The sequence below is a fragment of the Lathyrus oleraceus genome, chromosome 3 (genome assembly GCF_024323335.1).
Source record: "Lathyrus oleraceus cultivar Zhongwan6 chromosome 3, CAAS_Psat_ZW6_1.0, whole genome shotgun sequence".
Classification (NCBI taxonomy): Eukaryota; Viridiplantae; Streptophyta; class Magnoliopsida; order Fabales; family Fabaceae; genus Lathyrus; species Lathyrus oleraceus.
In genome coordinates this window covers 166,103,499-166,112,302 of record NC_066581.1, presented here as the reverse complement: position 1 = coordinate 166,112,302, position 8,804 = coordinate 166,103,499, and positions in this window count along the sequence as shown.

Here is an 8,804-nt window from a genome sequence, read left to right as displayed (position 1 = left end):
AATGGGAGACGAATCAACCCGGTTTAATACCATATAGAGATTATGCAAGGAGGATTTCTACTTTCTTTACAAAGGTTGAGTTTCATCATATTCCTCAAGATGAGAACCGGCTGGCAGATGCTCTTGCAACGTTGGCATCAATGATTGTGGTAAAGTATTGGAATAAAGTTCCCAATTTGTCTATGATGCGTCTTAATAGGCCAGCTCGTGTGTTTGTTGTTGAAGAGATCAAAGATGAAAAGTCGTGGTATTAAGACATCAAATGTTTCCTCCAAAGCCAGGTTTACCCGCCTGAGGCATCTTTGAAAGATAAGAAGACTTTGAGAAGATTAGTCGGTAATTTCTACTTGAATGGTAATATACTGTACAAGAGAAATTTCGACATGTTTTTGCTCAGATGCGTGGATAAACACAAAGCAGACTTATTGATGACCTAAGTGCATGAAGGTTCCTTTGGTACTCATTCCAATGGACATGCAATGGCGAAGAAGATGTTGCGAGTAGGTTACTATTGGCTGACAATGGAATCTGACTGTTCCAAATTTGTGAAGAAATTCCATAAGTGTCAAATATATGCTGATAAGATTCATGTTCCTCCGACACTATTGATTGTTATTTCTTCCCCATGGCCCTTCTCCATGTGGGGAATTGATATGATTGGGATGATTGAGCCCAAAGCTTCGAATGGACATCGTTTCATTTTGGTGGCAATTGACTAATTCATAAAATGGGTTGAAGCGGAATCGTATGCAAATGTAACCAAGCAAGTTGTTGTAAGGTTTATCAAGAATCAAATCATATACCGTTATGGTGTGCCAAGTAAGATCATTACTGAAAATGGATCGAACTTGAATAACAATATGGTGGAAGCTCTTTGCAAAGACTTTAAGATTGCACATCATGATTCTTCTCCCTACAGACCTAAGATGAATGGGGCTGTTGAAGCTGAATATAAGAACATTAAGAAGATTATTCAGAAGATGGTTGTCACAGGATTGGCATGAGATGCTCCCGTTTGCTTTGCATGGGTATCGTACATTCGTCCGTACTTCAACAGGGGCAACCGCTTTCTCTCTTGTATATGGTATGGAAGCAGTGCTCCCCGTAGAGGTTGAGATTCCTTCATTGCGTGTGCTCATGGAAGCCAAGTTGACTGAAGTTGAATGGTGCCAGACTAGGTTTGACTAGTTAAATTTGATTTAAGAGAAGAGATTGACTGCCATGTGTCATGGTCAGTTATATCAACAGATAATGAAGAAAGCTTTTGATAAGAAGGTTAAACCTCATGTGTTTAGAGAAGGTGACCTTGTGCTCAAGAAGATCTTGTCGTTTAAACCAGATTCTAGGGGAAAATGGACTCCCAATTATGAAGGCCCATATGTTATTAAGAGAGCCTTTTCAGGTGGTGCTTTGATTCTTACAACTATGGACGGTGAAGAGTTCACTCGTCCCGTGAACACATATGCATTCAAGAAATACTTCGCCTAAGAAGAAAAGAACAACTCACTAAGTTGAAAACCTGAAAGGGAGGCTTAGGCAAACAAGAGCGTCTCGGTGGATTGAAAACCCGAAAGGGAAGTCCAGGCAAAAGTTAGAGGCATAAAAAACAAAAAATATTTCGCGATAAGTTGAGTACCCCACCTTGGGGAAACTTATGCAAAAATTAGGGATAATGGCAAGTAACTGCAGTCTATTGATCGTCCAATTTTGGAGACTTTTTTAAGTACAAGGGTTAACGTCAATTCATAATCCCAACAGCGGTCAAGAGCAGAGTGGATATCAAGAGTTGGTAGAAGGACTAAGGATCATTTGTATTCAATGTAAACCTTTTCCATGTAAATTACCATTTTCAACTTTGTAAAAATCTATGGAGTCTTGTCATTTACAAACTACCATCCCATTAAATAAAGTTCAGCTTTTATCCAATTGTTTCTACTCTTATTTACTTCAGCCAATAGTTTAAATTTTATTATGATCATTTTGAAAATTTAAAATTTTAATCAAAACCTTTTTCTTAAAGCATATAAAAACAAGAAATTTTCAAAGCAAATTAAAAAATAAGTATCAACAACATTCCAAAAGAGCAGCAAGCCCTTAAGTGCTAAGCATCAGAGGTTCCCCAAGCAGTTGACCCTTCGGGTATCCCTAGTTGTTTATGTTGATCCGGTTCCCCTGCGGAGTGTTTGTTCCCTAGCGGAGTTCCGATTATTTTCCCAGCTAAGTTGGTTGATTCAATACCTTGCGGCATGTTATTTCCCGGCAGTGTTTTTGTATTCCCCAACAGGGTTGATCTTCGGCAGTGTAAGATCTTTCCCCAGTAGATCGCATCGGTTTCCCCACCAGTCGCCATCCGACTCGCTCCCAGTCAGAGTTCCCTCCTGGTTTCTGAGCAGCTATTTGTGTTTATCTTATGTATGGTTGTCTCCCATTTGATATGATGTTGACCTAAAATTCCTGGCATACTCGATAATTTCTCCTCTCCTCAGCAGATCTCCTCCCTCGGCTAGGTTTGGGCCTTTGGGTTGTTGATCTCGCTATTCTCCAGCAGTTGTCTCCCTCTTTTTTTGGATTGACCGAGGATTGTACCGATGATTCAATTTCTTTGCGATACCTTTGTATCCTTTGTGATCGTTTTTTCAACATGATCATCATATATACATATACTGTAAGAACAAAAATAGTTCTACAACAGATTCTAGGATTTTGATGATAACAAAGGATGAAACCAAGAATGGCACTCTAACGAAAAGTTTCTAAGTGTGCAGGACTCTGAACAAGAACAAAGGAATCTGATCGTGTTATCAGATACAGAATCAAATCAGATACATAGTACCAAAAGATCAGAAGCATCTGAAAGAGGAAAACGCGCTCTAGAAGTTCTGACTCTGAGCACAACAGCATAGCAGAATATCAGAAGCTCTAAAGTTCCTCGTGTATCAACGTCGAGGATCTAAAAGAACAGGACTATCAGAAGCTCTGAAGTCACATCTCAAAGATCTCAGATTAACAGAGTAACGTAGACTCTGACAAAGTACTTCCATATCCAGAAAGAGTAATGGCAACCACAACTTCAAAGGGAAAGAAACCATACTTGGAAAGAAGTTATTCAGGAGACAAACTTGTTTTGGCAAGAAACAACAGAAGTTATGGCATTAAACTCTCATCAAGACAAAATATCTGCCATCACTTCAACGGTCCTTTCACCTCTATATAAAGGACGGCAAACCTCATTGAGAGATACACCTGAACGCACAGAAATACTTTACTCTCTCTCTTAGTCTTTCACGAGCTGTTGCTCATACGTGAAAAAATTCTTGTTTGCTCAAATTGCTGTAATATTTGCTTTACCTTAGAAGCACCTTTAGATTACAATTCTTTTTACTTAATTGATTTTGTTCCTCAAGTGACTCTGCGTAGTCTGTATACTTGGGAGGACTAAGAGATCTTTCTCTTAGACGTTGGTTGTATTAATCTTTCAAGATTAGTGGATTAAGTCCTTTTTGAAGGCGAAATCACCTTGGCCGGGTGGACTGGAGTAGCTTTGTGTTATAAGCGAACCAGTATAAACTCCTGTGTCTTCTTATTCTGAAAAATCGCTTATTTTCCAAAAACAATTCAAACCCCCCCTTTATTGTTTTTCTCACCTTCAATTGGTATCAGAGCTTCGGCTTTGTTATTGATTTTCTAATCAAACACTTAACAGTGTAGAGAGATCCAGAACGAGAAAAACTATGGCCCGCACAAATAAAAGAGACAGTTACAATGCTAAGCCTCCTGTCTTTGATGGAGAGAAATTCGACTACTGGAAAGATAGAATTGAAAGCTTTTTTCTAGGCTATGACGCTGATCTCTGGGACATTGTCACAGATGGATACAAACCTCCTGTAACAGATGCTGGAGTTGAAATTCCCAGAAGTAAGATGTCAGACGATCAGAAGCGAGAATTCAAGAATCATCACAAAGCCAGGACGATACTTCTCAACGCCATATCTTACAACGAGTATGAAAAAATCACAAACAGGGAGACAACTAAAGATATACTCGACTCCCTGAGGATGACTCATGAAGGAAACTCTCAGGTCAAAGAAACTAAGGCTCTGGCTCTAATCCAGAAATATGAAGCCTTCAAAATGGAGGATGACGAAGCCATAGAGATAATGTTCTCTAGATTCCAAACTCTTATTGCAGGTCTCAAAGTTCTAGACAAAGGATACACAACTGCAGACCATGTCAAAAAGATAGTCAGAAGCTTGCCAAAGAAGTGGAGACCCATGGTCACTGCCTTAAAACTTTCAAAGGATCTGAACAACATCAGTCTTGAAGAGCTTGTTAGTTCACTCTGAAGTCATGAGATAGAACTAGAGGAAGATGAGCCTCAGAAGAAGAACAAGTCTGTAGCATTAAAGTCCAGATCTGAAAGACGCAAATCTGACAGAAACAAAGCATTCCAGGCCGAAACAGAAGATGCTGATGACTCTGAACAGGAAGATTCTGATGATGAAGAAGAATTGTCCCTCCTAACCAGAAGAGTTAAACAACTATGGAAAAAGAGGAACAATAACTTCAGGAGATCAAGACCCAGAGGGGATCGATCAAAATCAACCTCAAAAGGTAAAACTAACAAAGATGTTACTTGTTATGAATGTAAAGAAACAGGTCACTACAGGAACGAATGCCCCAAGTTAAAGAAAGACAACTCCAGAAAAGAGAGCTTCAAGAAAAACTCCCTCAGAACCAAGAAGGGATTGATGGCCACCTGGGATGATAGTGAATCTGACGCATCAGAATCTGACTCTGATGAACAGGCCAACGTGGCGTTCATGGCTACCACATCCAGGAACAATTCAGATGAAGAATCTGAATCAGAAGAGGTACTTTCTGAAGTCTCTCGATCTGATCTAGAATCATGCTTGTCTGAAACTCTTAGCTCATATCAGAAACTAAAACAAAAATTTAAAGCAATAAAAGGCTGTCTTGAAGAAAAATTTGAAGAATGTGGGAAACTTGAGATGACAATTCTAGAACTAAAAGATGAAAACATAATTTTAACATCACTAAGAGATGCAGCAAAGAAAAATTGTTTAAAACTAGAAGAAGCGTTATCTCAAGCTCCACAAACTTCAAACACGATAATTTATAAATACGAAAAAGCCTTTCAAAAGTTTCTGAAAAATGGGATAGGAAGGAGTGTAATGGCATCCATGATTTATGGAGTCAGTCAGAACAATAGAAGAGGAATTGGGTATGATCCTAAGGAAGATAAAACTTCTACTAGTGATCAACCTAAATCTCCATTTTCATATCACTATACACACACTCAAGAGCAAAAATTTGATAATGCTAGAAAACCCAAGGTTATAAGAAACTCTGGGAAAACTAATCATAAAGGACCCAAGAGACTCTGGGTACCAAAAGATAAGATTGTTTATGTTGCAGATATCTTATGCAGCAAAATTCAAACACCAGTCATGGTACCTGGACTCTGGATGCTCGCGACACATGACGGGAAGAAAGTCTATGTTCCAAAGCCTGGAACTTAAAGACGCTGGATTCGTAGGGTTCGGAGGAGATCAGAAAGGAAGAATCAGAGGCTCCGGAACTATTGGTAATGGTACTCTTCCCTCTATATCTGATGTCCTTTACGTAGAAGGATTGATGCATAACCTGTTATCCATAAGTCAATTAAGTGATAACGGTTATGATGTAATCTTTAATCAAAAAACATGTAAAGCCATAAATCAAAACAATGGTTCTGTCCTATTCACAAGCAAGAGGAAAAACAATATTTATAAAATTAATCTGTCTGATTTAAAAGAACAAAATGTGAAGTGTTTGATGTCCGTTCACAAAGAGCAATGGGTATGGCATAAACGCTTGGGCCACATTAGCATGAGGAAAATATCTCAGCTAAATAAACTCGAGTTAGTCAGAGGCCTACCTAAACTGAAGTTCTCTTCAGATGCTCTATGTGAAGCATGTCAGAAAGGAAAATTTTCAAAAACATCTTTCAAAAAGAAAACTATTGTTACTACCTCTAAGCCTCTGGAACTTCTTCACATTGATTTATTTGGTCCTGTGAAAACAACATCAGTCAATGGAAAGAAGTATGGACTAGTCATTGTTGTTTATTTCAGTCGTTGGACATGGGTGAAATTCCTAAAGCACAAGAGTGAGTCTCACTCTGTATTCACTAACTTCTGTTCCAAAGTGCAAAAAGAATTTGGCTCTAAAATCGTAAGAGTCAGAAGTGATCATGGTGGGGAATTTGAAAACAATTTTTTTGAGGAATTATTTGACTCTAATGGAATATCCCATGATTTCTCCTGCCCTAGAACTCCACAACAAAATGGAGTTGTAGAGAGGAAGAATATGACACTCTAAGAGATGGCCAGAACTATGATCAATGAAACTAATGTGGCTAAGCACTTTTGGGCAGAAGTTGTAAATACAGCGTGTTACATTCAGAATAGAATCTCCATAAGACCTATTCTGGAAAAGACTCCCTATGAACTGTGTAAAGGAAGAAAACCAAACATTTCATATTTTCATCCTTTTGGATGCTCCTGTTTTATTTTAAATACTAAAGAACATCTGAACAAGTTTGATTCCAAAGCACAGAAAGGTATTATGTTAGGATACTCAGAACGCTCTAAAGGCTACAGAGTATACAATACAGAAACCAAAATTGTGGAAGAATCAATTCATGTCAGATTTGATGATAAGCTTGACTTTGAAAAGTCAAAGCTAGTTGAGAATTTTGCAGATTTGGAAATCACTCTTGCAGGACCTGACAAAACTCCAGAAGCAACTGCCATTCAAAATCCCGAGGAAAGTAATCTTCCATTAATCCCAAAGAAAGATAAAAGTCGCCTCAACATATCTGAAGAATTGATTCTGGGTAACAAGGACGAACCTGTCAGAACCAGATCTACCTTCAAGACCTCTGAAGAGACTCCTCTGGGACTAGTGTCTCTAATAGAGCCTACATCCTGTGATGAGGCACTTCAAGATAACGACTGGGTTCTAGCCATGCAAGAAGAGCTAGATCAATTCACAAAGAGCGATGTCTGGGATCTTGTTCCTAAGCCCAGAGGCACTCACGTTATCGGAACCAGATGGGTATTCAGAAATAAGCTGAATGAGAAAGGAGAAGTCGTCAGAAACAAAGCTCGACTGGTAGCTCAAGGTTACAATCAACAAGAAGGTATTGACTACAATGAAACCTTTGCTCCAGTCGCCAGGTTAGAATTTATTCGTCTTCTTGTATCTTTCGCTATAAACCATTCTATCAAATTATATCAAATGGATGTCAAGAGCGCATTCCTTAATGGTTATATATCAGAAGAAGTGTATGTCAACCAACCTCAAGGCTTTGAAAATCCAAATTATCCAGAACATGTTTTTAAACTTAAAAAATCTTTATATGGACTTAAACAAGCTCCCAGAGCTTGGTATGAACGTTTAAGTAATTTTCTTCTGAAACATAATTTTATCAGAGGGAAAGTTGACTCCACACTCTTCTGTAAAAACGTTAACAACGATCTCATGATATGCCAGATATACGTTGATGATATCATTTTTGGTTCAGCTAACGCCTTTGTTTGTCAAGAATTCTCAGAGTTAATGCAGGCAGAATTTGAAATGAGCTTAATGCAAGAACTAAAGTTCTTTCTAGGAATTCAAATTAACCAAACTTCAGAAGTCACATACGTTCATCAAAGCAAATACATAAAAGATGTTCTGAAGAAATTTGACATGGCTGAATGAAACCCTGCAAAGACTCCCATGCATCCAACATGCATTCTTGAAAAGGAAGAAGTCAGTAAAAAGGTTTGTCAGAAGCTCTATCGTAGTATGATAGGCTCCCTTCTCTATCTGACTGCTACTCGACCTAATATTCTCTTCAGTGTTTGTCTCTGTGCTAGATTCCAATCAGATCCTAGAGAAACTCACTTAACTGCAGTTAAGAGAATTCTCAAATATCTGAAAGGAACTCCTAACCTGGGCCTGATGTATGAGAAAACATCAGAGTATAGACTTTCTGGTTATTGTGATGCAGATTACGCAGGAGATAGATTGGAACGAAAAAAGCACATCTGGAAATTGTCAGCTCTTGGGAAACAATCTGATATCCTGGGCAAGCAAAAGGCAATCAACTATCGCCCTGTCCACAGCAGAAGCAGAATACATCTCAGCATCACTGTGCACTACTCAGATGCTCTGGATGAAGAATCAGTTAGAAGATTTGCAAATCTTCGAGAGTAACATTCATATCTTTTGTGATAATACTGCTGCCATTTGATTAAGTAAGAATCCCATTTTTCACTCCAGAGCTAAGCACATTGAAATAAAACATCATTTTATCAGAGACTATGTTCAGAAAGGGATAGTCACATTGAAGTTCATTGATACAGATCATCAATGGGCAGATATCTTCACTAAACCCTTAGCTGAAGATAGATTCCTCTTTATCTTAGAAAATCTGAACATTCAAAACTGCCCTGAATAAAATGTGCCTCTGAGGTGGTTAAATGAGACTCTGACATAAACAAATGGATTTTGCCTCTGACTCTGATACTTCTTCCCAGTTAGAAGTTATCTGAGTTGGAAATCTCCAGGAACCAATCGTTTGGTATTCCTGAAGATCAGATAAATCAAAACACGTGGAGTGACTTGCGTCTAACTTTGGAACTTCTAGACAGCTGTCCAGCAGTAATCAAAGAACAGACTCTTGAGATCTCCTCGAGCAGTGTGCAAACTGTTGGGATTACACATCATTTATGAGCCATAATCATTTCTCCCCC